The sequence below is a fragment of the Pseudophryne corroboree genome, chromosome 10 (assembly GCF_028390025.1).
Source record: "Pseudophryne corroboree isolate aPseCor3 chromosome 10, aPseCor3.hap2, whole genome shotgun sequence".
Lineage (NCBI taxonomy): Eukaryota > Metazoa > Chordata > Amphibia > Anura > Myobatrachidae > Pseudophryne > Pseudophryne corroboree.
Window position 1 is genome coordinate 252,897,685 of NC_086453.1, and position 8,562 is coordinate 252,906,246.

Consider the following 8,562-nt stretch of genomic DNA (forward strand, 5'->3'; position numbering starts at 1 on the left):
TATGTTCATCCCATTGAACAGATCTTGGCCAGATCTGTCTTCCTGTGAATTTGGCTGTTTCAGGGTAGGAAATGGGTGGCAACAATACAAGGGCACGGAACTACTCTGACTTGAGCGAGTGTCATCAGACTGTCATAAGTGTGTATCAAAAGCTCATTGTGATTCGTGTTTATGAGCAAGAGACACCTAGTTCTGACAGATCTCTTGTGCCTAGCCTGGGACGGGTGCAAGTGCTTATACTAATGATGACAGTTATGGCGGCCAGTGTACTGCATAACTTTCCAGTTGCAGATGCATGGATCCTCATATTTTAAAACCTAGCACCCGCAGCTGCTCACAACAACAGCCACTTTGCATTCAACTCAGTATCAGTCCCATTATATTTTAAATCTAAATAGTACACTAGTATACACTCATTACAGTTTTACCCACTTTTACAGATTAATCGCACATGAAGCACCATCTGGTATAATAATGGATGGCAGGCAGCCACCTAAATGTTGTAGGGAGTGTTTGTGTAATGTATTATTATAATCTTATAATATTTTTTATAAATAGAACATTAAGGTTAAGCATTAGAGACACTCCACTGTGAAAGAAAGTCTAAATAATGTATTAGAATACATTTATTCTGGGTTGACCTCTTTGGCCAAGTACCTCACACTCCTGTCCAGTAACCTATATTCATTGTGATATATATGGCGGCCAGTGTACTGCATAACTTTCCAGTTGCAGACGCATGGATCCTCACATTATAAAACCTAGCACCCGCAGCTGCTCACAACTACAGCCACTTTGCATTCAACTCAGAATCAGTCCCATTATATTTTAAATCTAAATAGTACACTAGTATACACTCATTACAGTTTTACCCACTTTTATAGATTAATCGCACATGAAGCACCATCTGGTATAATAATGGATGGCAGGCAGCCACCTAAATGTTGTAGGGAGTGTTTGTGTAATGTATTATTATAATCTTATAATATTTATATAAATAGAACATTGAAGTTAAGCATTAGAGACACTCCACTGTGAAAGAAAGTCTTAATAATAATGTATTAGAATATATTTATTCTGGGTTGACCTCTTTGGCCAAGTACCTCACACTCCTGTCCAGTATCCTATATTCATTGTGATATCTTTCTGCGCTTGCTATATTTTAACTCAGACTTTAAAAGATAGAAGTGTAGTCATGGCATTGTATGGATTATCATTACGCCTCCATGGAACTTCTGAGACCCTAAATAGGACCACTATTTGGTGCCTCTTCTAAAGACACCATATGAAAGAACTGGGTTCTTATAACTGGTGGAAGGGTATATTGAGTTCATCCAGAAAGGGCAAAGAGGCGAAAAAAATCCTAGGAGGAGTCTTTCTATATATATATATATATATATATATATATATATATAATACTAGTTCAGGGCAATCCAGTCCCCCAAAAAATGCCTTTTATAGATTTATGCACAAACTGGCTGTATGTTTGCCTAGAAAGAGAATTTTTACAGTTATGGAAGTCAGTCTTTAGAAAAGAGCTCCAGTGGCCATGGAATAGTCCAGAACACTACATTATCAAGCAGGTAGACAGCGGCAGAGCCATGAGCACCATCTGGTATAACAATGGATGGCAGGCAGCCACCTAAATGTTGTAGGGAGTGTTTGTGTAATATATTATTATAATCTTATAATATTTATATAAATAGAACATTAAGGTTAAGCATTAGAGACACTCCACTATGAAAGAAAGTCTTAATAATAATGTATTAGAATATATTTATTCTGGGTTGACCTCTTTGGCCAAGTACCTCACACTCATGTCCAGTAACCTATATTCATTGTGATATATATGGCGGCCAGTGTACTGCATAACTTTCCAGTTGCAGGGCAATCCAGTCCTCCAAAAAATGCCTTTTATAGATTTCTGCACAAACTGGCTATATGTTTGCCTAGAAAGATAATTTTTACAGTTATGGAAGTCAGTCTTTAGAAAAGAGCTCCAGTGGCCATGGAATAGTCCAGAACACTATGTTACCAAGCAGGTAGACAGTGGCAGAGCCATGAGGACAGTGACATGAGTCAAGAAGGAAACGGAGGACCAGAGAGTACAGCAGTGGAGGACAGAAAAAGAGCTGCGTAAAAGGGACTATTCCCACTCATGGGTGTCAATGACACCCATAGAGTGGGAATATAACCTGTGGCAAGCGCAGCGAGCCACCAAACCTGAGCCCGCAAGGTTCTTTGTTGCGCTCGCCCCAACCCTTGCCATCTAACAGCCAGGATGCCGCCGGGGCGGTGGGTTGTTGTGGGAGTTTTGGGATGCCGCCGGTCATCCGAGCCCCACCCCTTACATGGCATGGTTTTGCCTTGTAAGTGATTGCCTCTTTAAAAAAACATCTGAGTTCTGCAGGCATTCCGCACAGCTGCCGGACTCGGACTCGGGCAGCATTACATCCCACCATTGGATTTGTAGTGCTTTGCTACAACAGGACCAGACTTGGACTTGTAGCGCATTGCTATAACAGGAACTTACTTGGGTTTACAGGGCATTGCTATTAAATTCATTGCTGTATTGCCAGTGCTGCAAGTGTGGTGGTATGGGGCGGTACTGTGTATCGGTAAGAAATTCCCAGCCGGTACGCAGTACCGCCAGGCCACCACCTTGCAGACACCGTGTTGGAGAGAGGAGAGCGCAGCATGCGCCTCTCCTCTCCTGCCCCTCTACTGCCTGCCCAGTCAGTCTGGACTCCGGTGACCAGCAGTCTCTCCTCTTCCTGAGTCCAGCGTCAGCATGTATTACACTCAAACACCGGTTCATGAGCCAATCAGAGCTCGCAGACTGTCAGCCAATCAGGAGTCACCACCGATTGACCACGAGCTCTGATTGGCTCACAGACCGGCGCCAGATCTAAGATACAGGACGCCATGCTGACACAGGAGAAGAGGAGAGTGGAGACCAGATTGAGGGCAGAAGAGGGGCAGGAGAGGCACGTGCTGTTCTCTCCTCTCCCCGACAGTCACACTGCACAGCTGGACCCAGACAGCAGCAGCAACAATGATGAGTTGCACTGCTGGGGGCATATCTGGCACTGTGGGGGCATCTGTATTTGGCACTGTGCGGGCATATCTGGCACTGTGGGGGCATATGTGTATCTGGCACTGTAGGGGCATATCTGGCACTGTGTGGGCATATGTGTATCTGGCACTTTGTTGGCATATTTGTATCTGGCACTATTGGGACATATGTGTATCTGGCACTGCACTATTGGGGTCATATTTGTATCATGCCCCCAATTTCATTGGCCATGCCCCATGTAGCATGTGCGCACACCCATTTTTTGGTGTTCGTGCCTTCGTCGCGTGCACACATTACCACTAAGACTTTTTTTCTACTTGCAACACTGTATATTGCACATGTCAGCATAATGAATATGTTGACATGTAGTATGTCGACATAAAGTGACTGTCCATATAATGGATTTGACCGTATGATTGTTGACATTATGAACATCAATAAATCACACAAAACCAGCTACAACAGTATATTATTTCATAGCACCTGAAATGGGGTTCAGCATGATTCACTGGTGGCTGGGATGCTGGCCGACAAAATATCGTCAGCGGCATCCCAGCGACCAGTGTGCCAGCAGCGCGGAGAGCGCAAAGAGTTCCCTTGTTGGCTCGGTGACTCGCTGCGCTCGCCACAAGTTCTATTCCCACTCTATTGGTGTCGTGGGCACCTACGAGTGGGAATAGTCCTGTTGTGCTGGATTTCTGGCTGCCAGCAATGTCCGCTGTCGGGATTCCGGCGTCGGGATCCTGGCCTTGGGATCCCGACAACCGGAAAACCCTGAAGTCTTACTAATAACTTATTAATTATGGGTTTGATTTTGAAAGTGTGTCAATCATTCTTCATTTACAAAGATCCTGAATATACAATACAAAGCAGAATTTGCATCTGTCCCTTAAGTGGGATAGCTATGACTCCCATGATCCTGGATTAGTTTTCCCTGTAACTGATAAAACCTACATCTGGAATGACTAAATATTAGCAAGGAGAAGTGGTGATCCTGCACCAGTCAGGTTATCTAGATAATCGCTTGAAAACCAAATCGGACAGTATAATGGAGCCGTACGGCAGTCCCTATATAGATCTACTTGGTGGTGCGCCCTGAGTCAGAGGTGAGTATATTATGAAATGGATAAAGAGAAAGACTCTTGTGTTTTTCTCCTAGGTGCACTCTCATTAGTGGTTCATCATCCAGTTCATCTCTTCTACTACCATACCTCACTGCATATGCCCAATCTCGTCCGATCTTGGAAGCTAAACAATGGTGGGCTGGCTTAGTACTTAGAAGGGAGACCTCTAAGGAATACTAATTGTTGTAGAACCTTATGAATCAATACCATCACGGTATTCTAATTAATTACTAAAAGCAGAATTACCACTTATCTTCCTTCTACCTAAGTTGACAACTTCTAGCCACTTTACACTACTGTATGGTAACAATTGGTCTAAAAACTGAGTAATGCAGAATACTCATATGGCATTACTCAGCACTGGTAACTAGGTTTCTCTAAATACTGTTTTATTGTCTGACCAAATATAGGATTTTAATTACCTACCAGTAAATCCTTTTCGCGTAGTCCGTAGAGGATGCTGGGGCCCACATTAGTACCATGGGGTATAGATGGGTCCACTAGGAGCCACTGGCACTTTAAGAGTTTGAGAGTGTGGACTAGCTCCAACCTCTATGCCCCTCCTACAAGACTCAGTCTAGAATCTGTGCCCGAGGAGCCGTCAACTTCAAGAGAAGGATTTTACACAGATAGTGGCGAGATTCACACCAGCTCACACATACAAGGCAAACCAAGCTAAGCAGCTTGAAACAGCAGCAACGCCGGAACAATAGAACAAGAAGAACCGACCTTACGAGTAGGGTGGGCCTTAACTGATGTAGGAGACAATAATCCTGGCGTAGAATGCACATGCTGGATAGTGAACCTAATCCAGCGAGAGATCTTCTGTGACGAGCAGTCCTCTTCACATAGATTTTCAGAGCCCTTACAACATCCAAGGACTTTGAGGAAATTGAGGATTCAGTAGCAACTGGCACCACAATAGGTTTGTTGATATGAAATGCCGACACAACCTTCGGAAGGAACTGCTGATGTGTCCCGAGCTCAGCTCTATATTCATGGAAGATCAAGTAGGGGCTCTTACAAGACAAAGCCCCCAACTCTGACACGTCTAGCAGAAGCTAAGCCCAACAAAGTGACAGCCTTCCACGTGAGAAACTTGACCTCAACCTCCGGTAGAGGCTCGAACCAATCCGATTGGAGGAACTGTAACACCACGTTAAGATACCAGGGCGCCGTAGGTGGCACAAAGGGAGGCTGGATGTGCAGAACCCATTTCAGAAAAGTCTGAACCTAAGGGAGGTAAGCCAATTGTTTCTGGAAGAAAATAGACTTTTACGGATCTCAACCTCAGGCCCATATCCACACCTGCTTGCAGGAAGAGGAGAAACCGTCCCAGTTGAAACTCCACCATAGGAAACTTCTTGGACTCACACCAAGATACATATTTTTTCCAAATACGATGGTAATGTTTAGATGTTACTCCTTTCCTAGCCTGTATCAGGGTAGGAATAACCTTGTTCAGAATGCCCTTCCGAGCTAATATCTGGCGTTCAACCTCCATGCCATCAAACGTAGCCGCGGTAAGTCTTGATAAGCAAATGGGCCCCTGCTACAGCAGGTCCTCCCGAAAAGGAAGAGGCCTCGGCTCTTCTAGCAGTAGATCCAGAATATCCACGTACCAAGCACTTCTTGGCCAGTCCGGAGCAATGAGGATTGCCTGAACTTTTGTTCTCCTTATGTGTTTTAGAACTCTTGGAATGAGTGGAAGTGGAGAAAACTCGTACACCGACAGGAACACCCACGGAGTCACTAGGGCATCCACTGCCACGGCTTGTGGGTCCCTCGACCTGGAACAATACCGCCGAAGCTTCTTCTTGAGATGAGAGGCCATCATGTCTATTTTAGGTACACCCCAAAGATCTGTTACCTCTGCGAACACCTTCAGATGGAGTCCCCACTCCCATGGATGGAGATCGTGTCTGCTGAGGAAGTCTGCTTCCCAGTTGTCTACTCCCGGAATGAAGATTGCTGACAGCGCCAACGCGTGTTTTTCTGCCCAGAGGATGATTCTTGTTACCTCTGACATTGCAGCTCTGCTTTTCGTTCCGTCCTGTCAGTTTATGTAAGCCCCTGTTGTTACATTGTCCGACTGCACTTGAATGGCTCGATCTTGCAGAAGATGGGCCGCCTGAGAGAAGACCGTTGTAGACGGCTCTTAGTTCCAGAATGTTTATTGGCAGGCTGGATTCCAGACTTGACCCCTTTCCTTGGAAGGTTTCCCCCTGAGAGACTGCGCCCCAGCCCCAGAGACTTGCATCCTTGGTTAGAAGGATCCAGTCCTGAATCCCAAACCTGCGGCCCTCCAAAAGGCGAGGTAGTTGCAGCCATCAGAGGAGTGAAATCCTGGCTATTGGCGACAGACGTATTCTCTGGTGTATTTGCAGATTAGATCCTGACCTTTTGTCCAGGAGATCCAGTTGGAAGGGCTGAGCATGAAACCTCCCGTATTGCAGAGCCTCGTAAGAGGCCACCATCTTCCCCAGAAGGAGAATGCATTGATGGGCCGAAACCCAGGCCGGCTTGAGGACATCCCGGACAATTGTTTGTATCACCAACGCTTACTCCTCCAGAAGAAACACCCTCTGCACTTCTGTGTCGAGGATCATTCCCAGAAAAGACAACCTCCTGGTCAGCTCCAAATGTGACTTTGGAAGATTCAGGATCCAACCGTGTTCCCCGAGCAGACGAGTCATGAGAGCAATGGACTGCAACAGCTTCTTCTTGGATGATGCCTTTATTAGCAGATCGTCCAGATACGGGATTATATCCACCCCCTGTCTGCGTAGGAGAACCATCATCTCCACCATCACCTTGGTGAACACCCTCAGTGCCGTGGAGAGGCTGAATGGCAGTGACTGGAACAATGACTGTCTAACAGTGTGAATCGGAGAAAAGCCTGATGTGGCAACCAAATCGGAATGTGGAGGTACGCATGCTAGATATCTAGGTATACCAGGAATTCCTCCTCCTCCAGATCTGATATCACCGCCCTCATGGACTCCATTTTGAACTTGAACTCCCTCAGAAAGGGGTTTAGTGATTTTAAGTTCAGAATGGGCCTGACCAAACCATCCGGTTTTGGTACCACAAAAAGGTTTGAATAGTAACCTCTATTTTGCAGATGAGGAGGAACTGGTACAATGACCTGTGACTCTTCCAACTTTTGAATGGCTTCATGTAGGACAGCCATGTCTGCCAGCAAAACTGGCAAGCCTAATTTGAAGAATCTGTGAGGTGGAAGATCTTGAAACTCCAGCCTGTACCCCTGGGACACAATATCCTGTACCCAGGGGTCCAGGTCGGACGACACCCAGACTTGGCTGAATCGTCTGAGCCTCGCTCCCACCGGTCCTGCAGTACCTCCAGGCTGCGCGATCCACCGTCATGCCAAGGACTTTGACGTACCTGAAGCGGACTTCTATTCCTGGGAACCTGCAGCAGCAGGTTTCTTGGATTTTGCCCGACCTCCTCTAAAGAAGGCGCTAGACGGCTTGGTCTTTCTTGATTTGACAGCCCGAAAGAACTGTGAAGTAGCTGCAGAAAAGGGTTTCTTCATAGCAGGCGCAGCTGAGGGAAGAAAAGGTGACTTACCCGGCGGTTGCCATGGAAATCCACGCATCCAATGAGAGCCTGACCTGTGTAGGGTAGGTTCTCCACACTTCTCCTGGATCCTGCGTCGGCAGATCACTGGTGCAGCCAAAGTCCTCTTCGAGCTGAAACAGACATGGAAGATATCCCTGCAGCCATAGAACCCAGGTCTTTCATGGATTCCACCAGAAATCCTGTAGAATCCTGAATGTTACGTAAAAATAATTCAACGTCACTTTTATCCAATGTATTTGAATCTTCAAGTAAGGTGCCTGACCACTTTACTATAGCTTTAGAAATCCACGCACAGGCAATAGTAGGTCGTAATATCGCCCCTTAAGTCGTGTATATGGATTTGAGCGTAGTGACAATTTTGCGATCAGCCGGTTCTCAAACCCACACTCTCAAACTCTTAAAGTGCCAGTGGCTCCTAGTGGACCTGTCTATACCCCATGGTACTAATGTGGACCCCAGAATCCTCTAGGATGTAAGAGAAATATGTCTTATCAATACAGCTTGTCTGTACTGGTCACGGTGAAATAGATGAAGTACTGCCTGTATCCACATCCCTTCAATTTATTATATTGACCAGAACACATCATTTTTTTAGCATAGTTATTTTTTTCTCTTATGGTAATATTTTTCTGTCTGTGGAATACAAATATATTTTAATACCTAACTCATTAAAATTTATATTTTATATATTTTTTCATACTTCATGGCATTTACCAATTGATAAGAGTACGCCTACACAAGAGTCTTTGTTCTCTT

The 8,562-nt window shown here is 45.4% G+C and overlaps 1 pseudogene; it reads left to right on the forward strand.

The window, feature by feature from the left end:
* The first annotated feature begins 4,273 nt into the window (after nt 1–4,273).
* LOC134968366 (5S ribosomal RNA) lies at nt 4,274–4,392 on the forward strand (annotated as a pseudogene).
* The last annotated feature ends 4,170 nt before the right edge of the window (nt 4,393–8,562 follow it).